The sequence below is a fragment of the Salvelinus sp. IW2-2015 genome, linkage group LG20 (assembly GCF_002910315.2).
Source record: "Salvelinus sp. IW2-2015 linkage group LG20, ASM291031v2, whole genome shotgun sequence".
Classification (NCBI taxonomy): Eukaryota; Metazoa; Chordata; class Actinopteri; order Salmoniformes; family Salmonidae; genus Salvelinus; species Salvelinus sp. IW2-2015.
This window is the reverse complement of record NC_036860.1, coordinates 11,331,040-11,351,315: the sequence shown is the minus strand read 5'-3', so window position 1 is coordinate 11,351,315 and position 20,276 is coordinate 11,331,040.

Sequence of the window (20,276 nt, the reverse complement as noted above, 5' to 3'; positions counted from 1 at the left end):
TCCCACTGGCCCCTGGTCATCTTCCATAACATCATTGATATGTCCTCATACAACGCCTTCGTGATAGGGAACAAGATCAACCCTACATGGATGCCTGATAAGAGGAAAAAAGGTGGGTGTTCCTGGAGCAGCTGGGAAAGGCACTGGGAAAGGCACTTGTAACCCCACACATTCAAAGAAGGGAGTGCCTCCCCCGCACAGCAGTCTCTGCAGCACTTGTGAAAGCTGTTCAGGGGGTTGAATCTTGTCCTGATTCACCTGAGGCTGCAGCTGGGGCAGGCAAGAGGAGGAGATTCCAATTCTGCCCCCCAAAGAAGGACTGTAAAACAAATACTATGTGCTGCACATGTGAGAAATACATCTGCAAAGTCCATGCACACACACTTGCATACTTTCCTACACGTGCTAATTAGAGTTGATTGGTTTTTATGTTTTTCGCATTTTTGTTTTGTATCTGTTATCTTATTTTATTCTTATTAATTGTTGTTGTTTATACACTTTGTGGGTGGGGGCAATGGTTAAAAAAATGGGAGAAGACTAGAATTTTGTAGTTGAATTCCTCATTGTACAGTATATAAGAATATATCACTATGTTGCCAAAAAAGTTCAAGACTGTTATTGTTTCCCATCAATAAAATGCATTCAAAACTCATTTCTGCACATTTCTGATACTTCTTAGGCTATTCAAGTGCTATCTCTTGCTAAAAAGTTCATGTTTACACCTATGCAGTACCTTTAGCAATAATAATAATAATAATAAACTTGTACTTTAGTAAAGAAAACAATTAAGAAAGGTGTGTTGTAATAAAAAATGAGTGGTGTTCACTGATTAAATGCAGTCTTTCTGCATTGTGAAGAGGGACAACCCAGATATTCACAAAGTTTGTGATGAACGATAGGTTTATTCTTCATGGAAAATAGATTTGGGGTTTAAAATTCGATCAAACTGCTTTATTTTAGAGGTTTAGTGAAGGCGGGCCATTTTTTACACTTAGGACAAGGGGAGTATACAGAATGCTAAGACTACACAAGGGTTAAGACATGAAGGTCAGTCAATCCGGTAGATTTCAAGAACTTGTTTCTTCAAGTGCAGTCGCAAGAACCGTCAAGCGCTATGATGGAACTGGCTCTCATGAGGACTGCCACAGGAAAGGAAGACCAAGAGTTACCTCTGCTGCAGAGGATAAGTTCATTAGTTACCAGTCTCAGAAATTGGCAATTAACTGCACCTCAGATTGCACCTCAGAGTTCAAGTAACAGACACATCTCAACATCAACTGTTCAGAGGAGACTGCTTGAGTTAGGCCTTCATGGTCAAATTGCTGCAAAGAAACCATTACTAATGGACAGCAATAATAAGAAAAGACTCGATTGGGCCAAGAAACACCAGCAATGGACATTAAACCGGTGGAATGTCCTTTGGTCTGATGAGTCCAAATTTGAGATTTTTGGTTCCAACCGTCGTGTCTTTGTGAGACGCAGAGTAGGTGAAAGGATGATCTCTGCATGTGTGGTTACCACCGTGAAGCATGGAGGAGGTGGTGTGATGGTATGGGGGTGCTTTGCTGGTAACACTGTCAGTGATTTATTTAGGATTCAAGGCACACTTAACCAGCATGGCTACCACAGCATTCTGCAGCGATACGCCATCCCATCTGGTTTGCGCTTATTGGGACTATCATTTGTTAAAAATAAAGAAATAGGGAAAGTTTGAGTATCATGTAGAAGCCTAAACCTATCACTGTTACATTGAACTGGGTGAAAGGAATATGAATGAGAGTCATCCAACATGTTGTAATAGAAATAAGGCCATGCTCATGAAAAAAAATCGTCAACCCTCATCTTAAAACAGCACTGACCGCCACTGGTGCTTACCTATGGAACAGCAGGAGGAACTGCCCCTCCCTAACTTCAGGCTATGCTCAAAACCTACACCCCAACCCAGGAATTCCGTTCTGCCACCTCAGTTTTCTTGACGCTCTCACCCCTATGGGAGGGCAGCTCCTACTCAGCCCAGTGCAAGCTCTTTTCTGTCCTGGCACCCAAATGGTGGAACCAGCTTCCCCCTGAAGCTAGTACAGCAGAGTCTGTGCCCATCTTCCAAAATATCTGAAACCCTACCTCTTCAAACAGTACCATAAAAAAGTGTCTGCTAAATGACTAAAATGTCAAATGTAAATGTAAAAGGAGTAATGTTGTTTGTGTGGTTTACAGCATACTGTTTATTGTTCCAAATTACTTGTATTGGGGGCTAACCAATGTTCCAGCTGTCCTTTGGCTTATGGTGGATGTTGTCCAGCTAAAATATGTCTGCCAACCTAAACATCCAGGCATAGTGTATCACAGGTGTATCACAGAATCAATCTTCTGCAGTAGATAATGCAGGTGTCAGCACTCATCATCATAGCCAGCTGTTGTGGGCATATTGGTTGAGTGTTTTCCTGCCCATCTCTGATAACCTGAAATACACTTCCCCATATTCTCTATAAAGTACAACACAACCATAGAAGCAGCCAAAAAAGATTAGAACCAATGGACTTCCCTAAGCCGGTGTGCCAGTGCAGTACTGTGGGGTCAGTAACACAGTTGTAAACGGTATATAGAAAAGATGTGAAGCTGTCACACCCTGATCTGTTTCACCCATCTTGTGATTGTCTCCACCCACTCCAGGTGTCGCTGATTATCGCTGGTGTATATATCACTGTGTTTCCTGTCTCTCTGTGCCAGTTCGTCTTGTATGTTTTTCAAGTCAACCAGCGTTTTTTCCTGTACTTCTGCTTCTATTCTCTTTTGCTAGTCCTCCCGGTTTTGACCCTTGCCTGTTTTCTGGACTCTGTACCCGCCTGCCTGACCATTCTGCTGCCCTGACCTCAAGCCTGCCTGCCACTCTGTACCTCCTGTACTCTGAACTGGTTTTGACCTTTTGCCTGTCCACGACCATTCTCTTGCCTACCCTTTTAGATTGTTTAATAAATATCAAGACTCAAACCATCTGCCTCCTGTGTCTGCATCTGGGTCTCGCCTTGTGTCCTTGTAGAAGCGCTATAATAAGATTTATAACTGGTTGGGCAAGATCTCCAGAGGGCATATACATCAGACACAGTATCGGGCTGCGCTTCTGACGCTCCGGCTTTGTTTGACATAACTAGTCCATTACCATTTTATTACTGAAGTATTGTGCTTTGAGCTGCCGGGGGGGGGGGGGGGKTAGGSGGGGGACTCACAGCAAAAACACATAGGTATCGGTGCTCAAAATTATTATCATCTTAGCCAATCATCTTAGCCATGGACCCAACAGGCAATTACAACAGCCATGAAAGGGTTTTGTGAAATATGTTTCAGGCATATATTTCAGACACCCTCACAAGCTTTCAAATCATATATTTTTACTTCAAAAACAGGGGGTCGTACGGACTAGAAGATGGAAATTAGAAAGAAAAAACAAACAAACTAGGAAGTGTAAATGAGGAAAATAATTGCTCCACTAACTCTGTTTCGATATAACTTTTTCTAGTAACTACAGTATATTACTAGTAGAAATATTGTTATCTTATTTAAGCTGTTGCTCACGAGAGTGGGAAGAGTATACAGACAGAAAGGCTGTGCTTTTCCAATCATTTTCTAGTCCTTTTACTCCAATTACCTATTAAATGTATTCTATTTTAGGGCCCTGTGTTGCATGCAATCATGTGACATGCCTGGATTTGAACCTTTATTTATTAAAGCTTTTTCTTCAAACAGTCCTGTTTTTGTTATGTCAGATGGAAAGAACCATCCTTGGATGATTGCATTCAGTTTTGGTGTAAAAAACAGTATGATGTATGCACTCACTGTAAATGAAATGTATGCACTCACTGTAAGTGAAATGTATGCACTCACTGTAAGTCGCTCTGGATAAGAGCGTCTGCTAAATGACTCAAATGTCAAATGTAACATTTGTAATTCTCATTTCTGGATAAGGTTTAAAAAAAGGATACAATCATGTTATGTCGCATGATTGCGCAAAATTGTCGCAGGATTGCACAGAGCCCTAATTATACTTTATACAGTAGACCAAAGTAACCCAATATCAAGGCTGTTCCTGTTAGATACTATCTAAGATCCAATGTCATGTCACATGACTTTCAGGCAAGCTCCTATTCTCTCTTATCTAAAAAAACAATACTGTTAATGCGGTGCTCAGTTGGTAGGGATTGCAATGCCAGGATAGTGGGTTCGATTCCCAGGACCACCCATACGTTAAAATAAATATATGCACGCATGACTAAGTTTCTTCGGATTAAAGCTCCCCTAAATGGTATGTATTATATTAATTAGCATGTTGTTTATGAACTCTCAACATCGCCTAAATCACTGTAGGCAGTGAGCTGTCCTCTCTCTGTACGGTATACTATGTTAAACTCCGACAGTACAACTTTGAAGCCAATTACTGATGTTGCTAAGAACTCTACATGACAGGTATGAACTAAATTTGAGTGCATTTGGTTGTGTAGTCTGTGTACATGAGTCGTCATGCATTTGTCTCTGCTGTTTTAGTTCTACACAGACGTTAGCTGTACACGTCGGAAGCCTGTCTAAATGTCAGTGCTGTTAGTTTGGTTGAACATCAATCCTATCCTATTTGCATAGCAAGTCCATTCTTTCAGCAACATTCAGTGATGTTGACTCAACATTTATCTCCTTGAAAAACCACCCGTTTTTGGCATTTTACCGAAGCTAAAATCATTTTAGTGACTCCAAAAGCATTTTCTGACATGGTACAGCAGCACAGTATTCTTTCCTAGACAGGATACGAATGTCGAAGCCAGTTAGATACATGTTTCTTAATTAATGTCCTAAATGTCAGTTCCTCAGAGCACCCGGCTCCAGCACCGGACTGGAAAAAAAGGCAGCAGTACACTAGAATGTGCTAGCATCTGGAAAAATACAGCTTATCTTAATTTTTCATACAAGCAGCTCATTGAGCTGGTAGGTAGCGGCAGTTAAGAGTGGTTTAGCCCAGCAGTTTAGAGTGTTGGGTAACCGAATGATCACTGGTCAAATCCCTGAGCCGACTAGGTGAAAAACCTGTCGATGTGCTCTTGAGCAAGGCACTTAACCCTAACTGCTCCTTTAACCTTTTACTGCAGTGGGCTAAATCAGGGCCACACAGAGTGATTATTGGTAGTCTTAAACAAATCTACTTTGAAACAAAAGTACACACCTCACACACATGGTCAAAAAATAAAGATAAAATAAAAACCCTGTACCATGTCAGATATGGAGTTGAAATGTATTCAATTTTGAGTTTGTTTCCCAATATTACATATTATATACTTTACAGATGACTGAAATATAACAAAACAGTTTGACATAGATACATCACATTTTCATGCGTAAAAAAAAAAAAAACTTGATTAATTATGAAAAATATTAATAACATTCCACCCATGAGGCCAAAGGGGGCTGTTTTGGTCCTTGACTACAGGAAGGGCTATATTTTCTGGATAAGAGTGTGTGCTAAATGGCAAAAATATAATTGAAACGTCCGCTACTACTGCATCTGTCCACATTTTCGCTGAAAGCTATATTCTCCAGTGATACTGTAGCATAACAGAAAAACATTAACATCAGTCTGAAGTTTCAAACTAATGATGTGTATCAAATAGGGAAGCACAGTCGCCTCACGATAAGTTTGGCGAGCCCCAGCACCACATCCTAATATAACAATATATTACGCTCCTTCACCCCAATGTTTACATTATTTTCCAAATGGGCTTTAACATGTAGCCATAGAGTCTCAAAGAAACAGCTGTATTTTTCAACAGTGAGTGATGAATAAACAAATACCAAGGCACTATCCCCTTTCGTTCATGAAGACAAACTCAATAACAGGAAGGGAGCTCACAGAATTGGAAGCAATGAGATGTTTCCAAAGCTTGCATAACCAATCCCACGCACCATGTATAATATAATAGGCATAGCTGCCTTATACTGAGAATAAAACAGGGCTGTGCCACATTGAGGTGCCCATTGGCACTGCGTAGCGGGTGTGATGGCAGAGGTGCAGGATGAAGCCAGATGCCCACAGACAAAGGGGATTTGATGTGGTACCAACCTGGCACAGTTGGCATGGCCCAGCAGGCCTTTAAAACCACAATGGGGATCCATGACATGAAGTAAAGTAATGACAACTGCAAGGACCAGAGCAGGAAAGAACAAAGCAGGAAAGAACAGCATGTAATGGAAGCCATTGAAACTGAAGATAAAAAAAGTTGTGAAAGAGAGTGGCATGCTCCCATTTTGTTCCAATATCATTATTTCCACATGAAAAAGTGAAAATACGCCTGTAAATGACCTAGGTTTTGGTGTGTGTGCATGTGTGCGTCCGTGCACGCATCTTTGTGTGCCTGCATCTTCGTGTGCCTGCATCTTTGTGTGCCTGCATGCCAGATAGAGAATGAGACAAAAAAGGCAGGGAACGAGACAATGTAGGAAGAAGAAAAGAAACCAGAATGACACAAACATAATTACCCAGAAATCCCAGGATAGAGGGGGATTGGCTGAGGAGATTAGCCCTGTGTGAGTGAGTAAACTCTGGGCTCCTACTCTCCATCTAGATCTTCAGGTGTAACGGATACAGTGGGGCAAAAAAGTATTTAGTCAGCCACCAATTGTGCAAGTTCTCCCACTTAAAAAGATGAGAGAGGCCTGTAATTTTCATCATAGGTACACTTCAACTATGACAGACAAAATGAGAAAAAAAAATCCAGAAAATCACATTGTAGGATTTTTAATCAATCAAATTAAATCAAGTTTATTTTATATAGCCCTTCGTACATCAGCTAATATCTCGAAGTGCTGTTACAGAAACCAGCCCTAAACCCCAAACAGCAAGCAATGCAGGTGTAGAAGCACGGTGGCTGGGAAAACTCCCTAGAAAGGCCAAAACCTAGGAAGAAAACCTAGAGAGGAAACCAGGCTATGAGGGTGGCCAGTCCTCTTCTGCTGTGCCGGTGGAGATTATAACAGAACATGGCCAAGATGTTCAAAATTTTCATAAATGACCAGCATGGTCAAATAATAATCAGGATAAATGTCAGTTGGCTTTTCATAGCCGATCATTAAGAGTTGAAAACAGCAGGTCTGAGACAGGTAGCACGTCCGGTGGACAGGTCAGGGTTCCATAACCGCAGGCAGAACAGTTAAAACTGGAACAGCAGCAAGGCCAGGTGGACTGGGGACAGCAAGGAGTCATCATGCCCGGTCGTCCTGACGCATGGTCCTAGGGCTCAGGTCCTCCGAAGAGAGAAAGAAAGAGAGAAGGAAGAATTAGAGAGAGCATACTTAAATTCACACAGAGACACTGGATAAGACAGGAGAAGTACTCCAGATATAATCAACTGACCCTAGCCCCCCCGACACAAACTACTGCAGCATAAATACTGGAGGCTGAGACGAGAGGGTCAGGACACTGTGGCCCATCCGATGATACCCCCGGACAGGGCCAACAGGAAAGATATAACCCCACCCACTTTGCCAAAGCACAGCCCCCGCACCACTGGGATAACTTCAACCACCAACTTACAATCCTGAGACAAGGCCGAGTATAGCCCACAAAGATCTCCACCACAGCACAAACCAAGGGGGGTGCCAACCCAGACAGGAAGATCACGTCAGTAACTCAACCTACTCAAGTGACGCCCCCTCAGGGACGGCATGAAAGAGCACCAGTAAGTCAGTGACTCAGCCCCTGTAATAGGTTAGAGGCAGAGAATCCCAGTGGAGAGAGGGGAACCGGCCAGGCAGAGACAGCAAGGGCGGTTCGTTGCTCCAGAGCCTTAATGAATTTATTTGCAAATTATGGTGGAAAATAAGTATTTGGTCACCTACAAACAAGCAAGATTTCTGGCTCTCACAGACCTGTAACTTCTTCTTTAAGAGGCTCCTCTGTCCTCCACTCGTTACCTGTATTAATGGCACCTGTTTGAACTTATACTTATCAGTATAAAAGACACCTGTCCACAACCTCAAACAGTCACACTCCAAACTCCACTATGGCCAAGACCAAAGAGCTGTCAAAGGACACCAGAAACAAAATTGTAGACCTGCACCAGGCTGGGAAGACTGAATCTGCAATAGTGTAAGCAGCTTGGTTTGAAAAATCAGCTGTGGGAGCAATTATTAGGAAATGGAAGACATACAAGACCACTGATAATCTCCCTCGATCTGGGGCTCCACGCAAGATCTCACCCCGTGGGGTCAAAATGATCACAAGAATGGTGAGCAAAAATCCCAGAACCACACAAGGGGGACCTAGTGAATGACCTGCAGAGAGCTGGGACCAAAGTAAACAAGCCTACCATCAGCAAGGGCATTGAAGATGAAACGTGGCTGGGTCTTTCAGCATGACAATGATCCAAACACACCGCCCGGGCAACGAAGGAGTGGCTTCGTAAGAAGCATTTCAAGGTCCTGGAGTGGCCTAGCCAGTCTCCAGATCTCAACCCCATAAAAATCTTTGGAGGGAGTTGAAAGTCCGTGTTGCCCAGCAACAGCCCCAAACATCAATGCTCTAAAGGGATCTGCATGGAGGAATGGGCCAAAATACAGCAACAGTGTGTGAAAACCTTGTGAAGACTTACAGAAAACGTTTGACCTCTGTCATTGCCAACAAGGGCATATAACAAGTTGGAGATAAACTTTTGTTATTGACCAAATACTTATTTTCCACCATAATTTGCAAATAAATTCATTAAAAATCCTACAATGTGATTTTCTGGATTTTCTTTTCTCATTTTGTCTGTCATAGTTGAAGTGTACCTATGATGAAAATTACAGGCCTCTCTCATCTTTTTAAGTGGGAGAACTTGCACAATTGGTGGCTGACTAAATACTTTTTTTGCCCCACTGTATATAAAAACACACTTGGTCCAGACAATAGCAATCTTCTCAAAGCCATACGGACACAGTACACATAAACTACCAAAAGCCATATGACGGTGTAGAGAGCTCTGCCAAACACACACTGTTTTCATAAGGGCTTGTGAGGAAGTATCACGTTTATCTCCACCTTAGAAAATGTATTGTCCTCTCAAATACCACAAGCATAGAAAATCTCAATCGGATACCCCGTTTTGAACTGGATTGTTCCTCTCATCTTGTGGGACATATATTTCTATCCTGTCTCATGTTTCCGAATGGGTTCCCTTTTCAAATGATTTGAAAAACTAATGCAAACGTGTTTATCTGACAATTAAACACACTTTAGTTTAGACATTTGTTTTTTGGCTGAGGAAGACCATTCTAATCCATATCTAGCTGTTTGCAGCAGAGTCGCTACATGCTGACAAATGTAAATAGGCTAAGACCGCCTGCTGCTTAGAGATTGTCCAGCAGAGGACCATACTGTACCTCTAGACACGGAACCATCTGGATTTAGCTCCTATTTAGCAAAACAGCTGCCAATAACTTTATTGAAAACAACTTCAATCACTGCTTCTAAGTGAAACGTTAAAACGTTTTCAATCAGTATTAGCCTAGGCTACCATTTGCTATTTGATTTTCTTTTTCTCCTTCTGTTGTAATTCTCCTCTGACTTGTTGCAACATTGTAGAATACACAACATATATGATTGAGCACATTATTGCAGTCAATGTTGTCATACTCAAAGCTTCATTTCAGACTTCCATGTCTATTTAATATGTTTTATAACAACTGCTTCTTGGCAGTGAGCAATTGAGGGAATAAGGATTTATCCACCGACTTTGTCACGTATAGCAGTAAACCAAATATTTTGTCTTGGTTTTTGTCTTACTGAGGCAGAACTGCCCTTTCAGATTAGAGGTAGACGTTAATAGAAAGACAGGCCTTGCAGATGAACACTTTTAGCCACATTCATGCCCTATCCTTATAAAGCCCAGACCCACTTGCGTGCTCCAGTGGACCTACCCAGATTGGATTTAAGCCTTTTGCTCTTTCAAACTGGTTGTAAAGGCAGTGTGTCCCTGGGGGCTCATCTGGCTGGTTCTCAGGTTTTAAGTCCCCTCTGGGGTTTGGCTGGATGGGTCCTCTCATGTTACTGGCCCCATCAGAGGTCTCTGGTGAAAGTCAGCATGCAGAATGACTCGGGGGCATCACTGGGTAAGCCACTCCGACGGGGAGCCGCATCAATTGAGCCCACCCCTACTCTGGTCTACAGATGATCATAAAACGCATCATTTTTTTCTCTTCCAACTGTTTTATAGAGAGGAGGGCTTCTTTGATCGAGAATCTATGTAGGTTGATTGTCCACTTGCTTTTGTAATCACGGCCATTGTTTGTTTATGTTTGTTAATTTTGGAAGGAGGTAACCTTTCTTCTCTCACTGACTGACATGAGTGTTATAGGATCTGGAAGGAGCAGCAGATTTATTCTGTCTGTGGGCCTGGTGTGCAGTGGTTGTCCTTTGTACAGGGCAGACAGTGACATGGGGATAATGTGCTATGACAGACGATGATGAAGAACAGTTGTGTCAGATGGAAGACTGGCTCTGGCAGGTCTGGAGACTGGTTAAAACTTCTTGTCAATAGGGGGGCGCTGTTTTCACTTTGGAAAAAATCGTGCCCAATTTAAACGGCCTCGTACTCTATTCTAGATCATACAATATGCATATTATTATTACTATTGGATAGAAAACCCTCTCAAGTTTCTAAAACTGTTTGAATTATATCTGTGAGTAAAACAGAACTCATTTGGCAGCAAACTTCCAGACAGGAAGTGAAAATTCTGAAAATGGGGCTCTGTTTCAGGGCCTGCCTATTCAACTGGCTTATATTTATCGATATACATGCACTTCATACGCCTTCCACTAGATGTCAACAGGCAGTGGAAGGTGGAATGGGGTGTCTAGCTTGATCTGAGGTCGAATGAGAGATTTTGGAGTGGCAGGTCAGGAATTTCCTTTGTCTACCAAGGCGCGAGGCGGAGTTCGACATTAGCTTCTGAAAAGCTTTCGGTTTACACCGCGAATATCTCCGGCTCTGATTTTATTTGATACATGTGATAATAACATCGTAAAGTAGGTTTTTTCAACCGAGTTTTATCAGTTTATTCAACGTTTATTGGGACTTTTGGAGTTTTCCATTCTTTGCGTCAAGAGAGGGTAGGAACGTTATCAACCTTGGCTAGCATTGTGGCGCGAATTCGACAGAAGAAAATTACATTCTAAAACCAAACAACGATTTATTCTGGACCAAGGACTCCTTGTACAACATTCTGATGGAAGCTCAGCAAAAGTAAGAACAATTTATGATGTTATTTCGTATTTCTGTGGAAAATGTTGATTCCTATTCTCCGCCGTTTTGGTGAGCGCTGTCTCGCAATAACGCAAGCTGTATGTTATGGTAAAGTTATTTTTAAAAATCTAACACAGCGGTTGCATTAAGAACCAGTGTATCTTTCATTTGCCATACAACAAGTATTTTTATGTAATGTTTATGATGAGTTCTTTGGTCAGATTAGGTGAGTGTCCAAAATATCTCCGGACATTCTGGTGAATCGATGCTACATATTCACAATGTATAACCATTGTATTGTATAACCTGATGTTATAAGACTGTCATCTGATGAAGTTGTTTCTTGGTTAGTGACTAATTTTATCTCTATTTGGTCGGTTTTGTGATAGCTACCTATGCGGTAGAAACATGGTGAAAATATGCGGTTGAGTCTTTGGCTATTGTGGTTAGCTAATATAAATACATATTGTGTTTTCGCTGTAAAACATTTTAAAAATCAGAAATATTGGCTGGATTCACAAGATGTTTATCTTTCATTTGCTGTACACCTGTCTCTTATACACATCTAGATGTGTATAAGAGACAGGTATAATTATTCTGGCTGCTTTGGTGATATTTTTGATGGTAGCTGCAATGTAAAACTATGATTTATACCTCAAATATGCACATTTTCGAACAAAACATAAATGTATTGTATAACATGTTATAAGACTGTCATCTGATGAAGTTGTTTCTTGGTTAGTGACTAATTTTATCTCTATTTGGTCGGTTTTGTGATAGCTACCTATGCGGTAGAAACATGGTGAAAATATGCGGTTGAGTCTTTGGCTATTGTGGTTAGCTAATAKAAATACATATTGTGTTTTCGCTGTAAAACATTTTAAAAATCGGAAATGATGGCTGGATTCACAAGATGTTTATCTTTCATTTGCTGTATTGGACTTGTGATTTCATGAAAATTATATTATATGATATCCCTGTCCCGTTAGGCTAGGCTATGCTAGTCAGCTTTTTTGATGAGGATGCTCCCGGATCCGGGATGGGTATTAAGTAAAGGTTTTAAGCCAGGATTGTGTCACATTCTTTTGGTGCTTAACATACAGGAGATGGCTCTCTCCCAGGGACCATCCCCTCAAAAAAATGGACACTCAATGTTTGTACGTTCACATCTGATACACCGTCCGGGCATGTACATTTCTCGGTGGGATGCCACTTTCAGGAGGCCTTAAATGGTGCATGAACATGTCACCCTTTGGCATCCACTTCCCCTCACCAAATGACTTACTGCTAGTGTAGATTACCATGTCTTCTACAAGCTGAGGAATCGTCACTCTTTGGCCAGCCTTGTTGGATAAACCTAGGATGCGAAACCAGGTGGCTGGAATGGTGTCTACAATGAAAACCTTACAAATCCACATAGCCCAGCTCATCTTCTCAGTGGGCTGATGGAGAGGATTACTGTCCCAAGATGTCCTAATTCTCCAGAAAGTGCTTGTGTATGTGTGTTTGTGCATGAAAAAAGGTTTGTGTGTGTGCGCGCGCGCGTGCGTGAAGAGGTTTAAAGAGCAGTAAACATAACCGCAGTGACATATTTGTAACGCATCGATCACACTGACAGTGTCATTGCGTTTTGCTCCACCAGAAATACATAAATTTCAAATCCAATCAAATTTTGTTGGTCACATTCACGTTTTTAGCACATGTTATTGCGGGAGTAGCGAAATGCTTGTGTTTCTAGCTCCAACAGAGCAGTAATATCTCACAAGTAATATCTATCAATTTCATAACAATACACACAAATCTAAGTAAAGGAATGGAATAAAAAAGATATATACATTTGAAGTCGGAAGTTTACATACACTTAGGTTGGAGTCATTAAAACTCGTTCTTCCACCACTCCACAAATTTCTTGTTAACAAACTATAGTTTTGGCAAGTAGGTTAGAACATCTACTTTGTGCATGACAAAAATAATTTTTCTAACAATTGTTTACAGGCAGATTATTTCACTTATAATTCACTGCATCACAATTCCAGTGGGTCAGAGGTTTACATACACTGTGCCTTTAAACAGCTTGGAAAATTCCTGAAAATTATGTCATGGCTTTAGAAACTTCTGATAGGCTAATTGACATCATTTGAGTCAATTGGAGGTGTAACTGTGGATGTATTTCAAGGCCTACCTTCAAACTCAGTGCCTCAGTGCCTCTTTGCTTGACACTCATGGGAAAATCCAAATAATTCTGCCAAGACCTCAGAAAAAAAAATGTAGACCTCCACAAGTTTCATTCTAGGGATCCATTTCCAAACGCCTGAAGGTACCACGTTCATCTGTACAAACAATAGTAAGCAAGTATAAACACCATGGGACCACGCAGCTATCATACCGCTCAGGAAGGAGATGTGTTCTGTCTCTTAGAGATGAACGTACTTTGGTACGAAAAGTGCAAATCAATCCCAGAACAACAGCAAAGGACCATGTGAAGATGCTGGAGGAAACAGGTACAAAAGTATCTATATCCACAGTAAAACGAGTCCTATATCAACATAACCTGAAAGGCCGCTCAGCAAGGAAGAAGCCACTGCTCCAAAACCGCCATAAAAAAGCCAGACTACGGTTTGCAACTGCACATGGGGAGAAAGGTCGTACTTTTTGGAGAAATGTTTGGCCATAATGACCATCGTTATGTTTGGAGGAAAATAGGGGAGCGTTGCAAACCAAAGAACACCATCCCAACTGTGAAGCAGGGGGTGGTAGCATCATGTTGTGGGGGTGCTTTGCTGCAGGAGGGACTGGTGCACTTCACAAAATAGATAGCTTCATGAGGGAGGAAAATTATGTGGATATATTGAAGCAACATCTCAAGACATCAGTCAGGAAGTTAAAGCTTGGTCGAAAATGGGTCTTCCAAATGGACAATGTCCTTATGCACACTTCCAAAGTTGTGGCAAAATGGCTTAAGTACAACAAAGTCAAGGTATTGAAGTGGCCATCACAAAGCCCTGACCTCAATCCTATAGAACGTTTTTGGGCATAACTGAAAAAGTGTGTGCGAGCAAGGAGGTCTACAAACCTGACTCAGTTAAACCAGTTCTGTCAGGAGGAATGCACCAAAATTCACCCAACTTATTGTGGGAAGCTTGTGTAAGGCTACCCGAAATGTTTGACCCAAGTTAAACAATTTAAAGGCAATGCTACCAAATACTAATTGAGTGAATGTAAACTTCTGACCCACTTGGAAGGTGATGAAATAAATAAAATCTGAAATAAATCATTCTCTCTACTATTATTCTGACATTTCACATTCTTTAAACAAAGTGGTGATCCTAACGGACCTAAGACAGCAACTTTTTACCACGATTAAATGTCAGGAATTGTGAAAAATTGATTTTAAATGTATTTGGCTAAGGTGTATGAAATCTTCCGACTTCAACTGTATATATTTGGAATAGCAGTGTTGCAGTGCATTATGTGTGTTGCATATGTTGGATATCCAACTTATGCGTCAAATTGTGTCCATTGACTGACAGAATAATAGCAAAAGGTGAATGTTGAACTGTTGTTTCACTCTGTCGGGGTCTCAACTTACTGTTGCGCGTTAGAATAGTGAATGAACAAGGTGCAATTTCGAAAATGTGGTTGTGCATCAGCAGTTTATATCCTGTTATGTCAGTCAATTACCATGGTCGAATTACCGTCCGGTGGGGCCCATTTGATTTTGTTTGTTGATTTTGTTAGCCAGGCGGCAGGTAGTCTTTGCCCCGCCGGCGGCGCTGTACTACTATGGCCGACCTTGTAATACACCCCGTCTCACCGCACCATTTCGGTGTATGTGACAAAAAACAACATCTTCTATAGAAACATCTTCACTCAGATATCATATTAAAAACTGCAAACATTTCTTTCCACCCTATGGCAAAATGTGCAGAATTGCAAGAAATTAGCTGTAAAGGGGGGGTATGTATGTGGGTGTGCAGACCCACAGGCAACTGTGGCCTCGCATGATCAGTTTAGATGTTTTTGTGCCTCCCACCACCATCAAAGTTTCCCATCGCTGACGCAGAGGGTCTCGCTGCACCGGTGGCGGCGGTGGTCGCACTTGTGGATGACGTAGAGGTTCTCGATCCACCGGTGGCGGCGGTGGTCGCACTTCTGGGTGATGTGGAGGGTCTGGCTGTAAAATTGCCACTCGTTGCCCTAGGCACAATAAATGGATCCAGAAAAGAAAGAATGTAGCAGAAGCACCAAAGTCGCTGGCCTGAAGCTGGTTCAAATGTTTTTACAAGAGAGAGATTTGTTGTGTTACACAAGCCAGTCACCAGAGATTAACGATTTGATCCCAAGGCATGATCTTTCCCTCTCACTCTCTTTCTCTCTTTGATGAAGCAGCTTCGGCCTGACTGACATTCAACCCTTCCAGCAAGGCAAGTAGAACAACAGATGGGAGATGTTGCAATGTATTCATTCAATGACTGACTGTAATTTCGAAGACAAAACCCCCAGCTCTTACATTTTCGCCCAGCAACAGTATGTCGTTGACAAAAGTTTTTTGAAGCAGATTGAGAATCTCCAATAAAGAAAGTGAGTCCTCAGGCTCATATATCCAGCCAAGGAATGTGATGACGGAAAGCATGAGTGACAACAGCAAACATTGCAGCATCCCACACGCCCCCAATCCAACCCCTCGGCTGGATGGATTTTTGTTTTTCTGTCAGGACCTGAGCCTTCGACTGCCTCCCAAAACAAGAACAAACAAATGGGTTTTTCTGCTATTAATTTCCACCCTGTCTTGTAGTTGAGAATTGTTTTAATGACTTCTAAGCATTTGACTGTTATGATGCATGGCTGGGAATTCCCAGTGGTATCGTTTGGAATAACCCAACTGAAACACCCAACTTACATTGTTTGTATTCTCTCTGCAGGTCCACAGGAATATGGGATTCTTAATCACCTCACTGTTTGTGACAAAATTGATCAAGCAGAACTCTAAAAGGTTCCAAAGTGCAATACCGCCCACCATAATAGCTCCCCTGGCTCTTGGCTCATTTATGTCACCGAGCTATGGAAACAGGCAACTGGAAATTGTTCCGGATCTCTAGAATAGGCTGGTTCTAAGATACCTTGTAAAAAAACAGAGCTGAACTTTTTTTTAAACTTAATTCATACATGCAGCACATTGTGTCTTCCAGTTGAGACAAATAATACACATTCAGGCCCAGGACACACTGGGCTACACTTTTTTCGATCATTGAAATGGTCCGTCTCACTACCTTTTTGGTTATTCTCAGGAGTCAATAATGAGTAAATCAATCTTTGATTCCATGTATTGATTCGAGCTTCCCGACTTTAATATTTCGAAATTGATAGACATGCTCTGATTTTTTGGGGGAATACAACACAGCTCTGTGGGGCACCCCGTTGTTTCAAGCAGCATGAATGTGAATTCAACCTAAACGTTTTGAAGAGTATACCAGCTTTCATAGTTTATAATGATATCTCAAGAGTGTTTCAACCTCCCTCTCTAATCCGTTACAGATGTCAATCACTCGCATTATGACGTCCAGGGGAAATTCAAGGAGAAAGAGAAAGACTACAACAAAGGCATCACTGATCCAAGCATCTTATTGTCAATTGGAATAGGGTTTGGGAGGAAGTGTGGAAAAACATAAAACCCTAAAAGAGCAGATCAAAGAATAAAAAGAAAACCAAATGACTCATTGAACTAATGACTTGACTACAGGTACTGTACATGTGTCTGCAGATTGCAGATCCTCTTGCGACTTATGTGAAAAATAAAGTAATAGGATTCTAGACTTCTCTGAGTTCAAGTGTATTGGGAGCAGTATTGGGGTCAATTCCATTTCAATTCCAGTCAATAGGTTGTTATCATTATCATCATATTCAAACATTCCGATCCCAGCTGGGTGGCAAAACACAGATGGAGTACACCCCTCTCGCTCAATGTTGGCCACCATTTAATTGGATATTTGAGGGATACACTATATATAAAAAAAGTATGTGGACACCCGGACAAATTTGTGGATTCGGCTATTTCAGCAACACCCGTTGCTAAAATCGAGCACACAGCCATGCAATCTCCATAGACAAACTTTGGCAGTAAAATGGCCTTACTGAAGAGCTCAGTGACTTTCAACGTGGCACCGTCATAGGATGCCACCTTTCCAACAAGTCAGTTTGTCAACTTTCTGCCCTTCTAGAGCTGCCCCGGTCAACTGTAAGTGCTGTCATTCTGAAGTGGAAATGTCTACGAACAACAGCGGCTCAGCCGCGAAGTGGTAGGCCACACAAGTTCACAGAACGAGACCGCCGAGTGCTGAAGCGCGTAGAGCGTAAAAATCGTCTGTCCTCGGTTGCAGCACACACTGAGTTCCAAACTGCCTCCGGAAGCAACGTCAGCACAAGAACTGTTCGTCAGGTGCTTCATGAAATTAGTTTCCATGGCCGAGCAGCCGCACACAAGCTTAAGGCCACTATGTGCAATGCCAAGCGTTGGCTGGAGTGGTGTAAAGCTTGCTGCCATTAGACTCTGGAGCAGTGGAAACACCTTCTCTGGAGTCATGAATCACGCTTCACCATCTGGCAGTCCGACGGACAAATCTGGGATCAGTGTGGAAGAACTTGACTGGCCTGCACAGAGCCCTGACCTCAACCCCATCGAACACCTTTGGGATGAATTGGAACGCCGATTGCGAGCCAGGCCTATTCGCTCAACATCAGTGCCTGACCTCAYTAATACTCTTGTGGCAGAATGGAAGCAAGTCCCAGCAGCAATGTTCCAACGTCTAGTGGAAAGCCTTCCCAGAAGAGTGGAGGCTGTTATAGCAGCAAAGGGGGGACCAACGCCATATTAATGCCCATGATTTTTGAATGTTTGATGAGCAGGTGTCCACATACTTTTGGTCATGTAGTGTATACAATAAAAGTGTACTATAACTGAGAAGTAAGTGTGGTTTAGGTACATTTTCCATTCATTCTAGAAACGTTGTAAATTTCCCTAAACAATTTGGTAAGTTACGTACTTGTTTTCTCTCCTAGCAACATACCTAAGCTAGCTAATACTATATACCCTTTTCAAAATTGATTTTAAGACTTTATTTGTACCTTCCAAATTGCATAGTTTTCCCATCAAACTGAAAGGCAGTGGGAATATTTATGGCATGCTACTGATGATTGAAACCTGGCCTAAGCCACCGCAGATGATTTATCCTCCTTCTTCTTTGTCTAAAGCTATAAATGCCACTGTTACTAAATCTGGGGCTAGCTAGCTTCAACGTTCCCAAAGAATGCTGAACATGACAAAATAGAGTGCTATATTTAGGCACTCCAGACACAGTTTGTAGTTTATGGATGGAAAAAAAGAGGATGAGCGAAAGAGGAGGAGTGGGATTGAGGAGAGTCTTTGTTATGAGTAAAAAGTGACCGTTTATGTTTTTAATTTAATAACACTCCTTGTGAAGTTTTGAAGAGTATTTTAGGAGGAGAAAATCAGCCAGCTGTCTGGTTCTTATCCACGGCCCATGAATTCTGCAGATTGCAGCAGGTTAAGCTGTCTCCCTGTCTCCAAAGGTGTGGAAAGTGGAGGGGGGGATTAATTGTACAAAAAATAACAGACAGACACTTTCAAAGGAGAGTGTACAACTCCAGTTCTTATTTTAAAGCTATGACATTAATGCTTTATGGGTTGTTGGTGGTGTTTCACTAATTATACATGATACATTATATTGTATGTATCAGGGTTTCGTTTTCAACCATTCGGTCTGAACATTTCATTAAATCATGCATATAAAGGAAGTAAAAAAATCTGCTGGATAAACTGTTCACAATGAATGCAGTTATGAATATGATTATGTGAGTATGGTTATACAATTAATATGATTTTTGGAAAATGCTATTTAAAATGTATAGACACTAGCATACATAGACAGGCAATTTCACAATGAAAAACATTGAATTGAAAACCATTTTCAACTTGTCTACAAAGAGCAGAGAAAAATGGAAATACCTTTATTAAGCCTGTCTGCCTCATAGTAAATATTACAGTATACAGTATATACCATACTTCATGCCCTATAGTATTCATATATCACAATTTCCAGGTCTTAAGCACATATTACAGAGACCAATGTTTCCAATCATCTCTATATGAATTGGAGCAGAAAGAGAAAAAGGAACGAGAAAGTTTACAGTGCCACTGGGCACCCCATGTTGTTTCAATGTGGATAATTAGGTAATATTTGGTTGAGATGTTGATTCATGAGATTACAGCTTATATTCACCCACTCAAAAATAAAGCCAAAAGTTAATTGAATCTCCAATGCGGGTTTCAACCATCTAAAAGCACATTCAAATTCCAATGGAAAAACAATGTCTGATTTTTGGTTTAGTTGTCACCCACAACGTCTATCACTGCACTTTCAACTAATTAAAAGCACAACGAAGTTCAAATGGAAATACAATGTCAGATCATTTTGTTCATTTATGGAACAGGTTAATGTGTTATCATTGTGCTACGTCTAATAGCAAAACCAAATGACCTGGATTGCCGTTCAGATTACATAAAAAATACATGGAGCAAGTGATCAATGCTGTACGAGACCTGCAACGATTTATGCATGCTATCTTGAACATGCACACTTTATATGATTACATAAGAAGAAGTGTGTAATAGTTACAGTAACCTCAAAATGTGGCCATGGATGTGTTACTCTAGGTTGTAAAATAGCCTGAACTTTACGCTATTTACTCTATTACAAAAGTAATATTGAATTGTGTTTGGTTGTGCAACCAAATATCAACATTTGAAGGAGATCTATCTACTGCTTGTATAGTTCCATCTGAGCCACTGGCTTAATCCCATTCTTTAACTTTTATTTTTTGGTTGAGTTGAAGAAGTGAATCCAACATATCATTTGTTAACTTGTCGACAAGTTCATAGGCTCTTTATTGTATGTCAAAGGTGATGTTGGATTGTGTTTGGTCGTCAACGCAACCAAATACCAA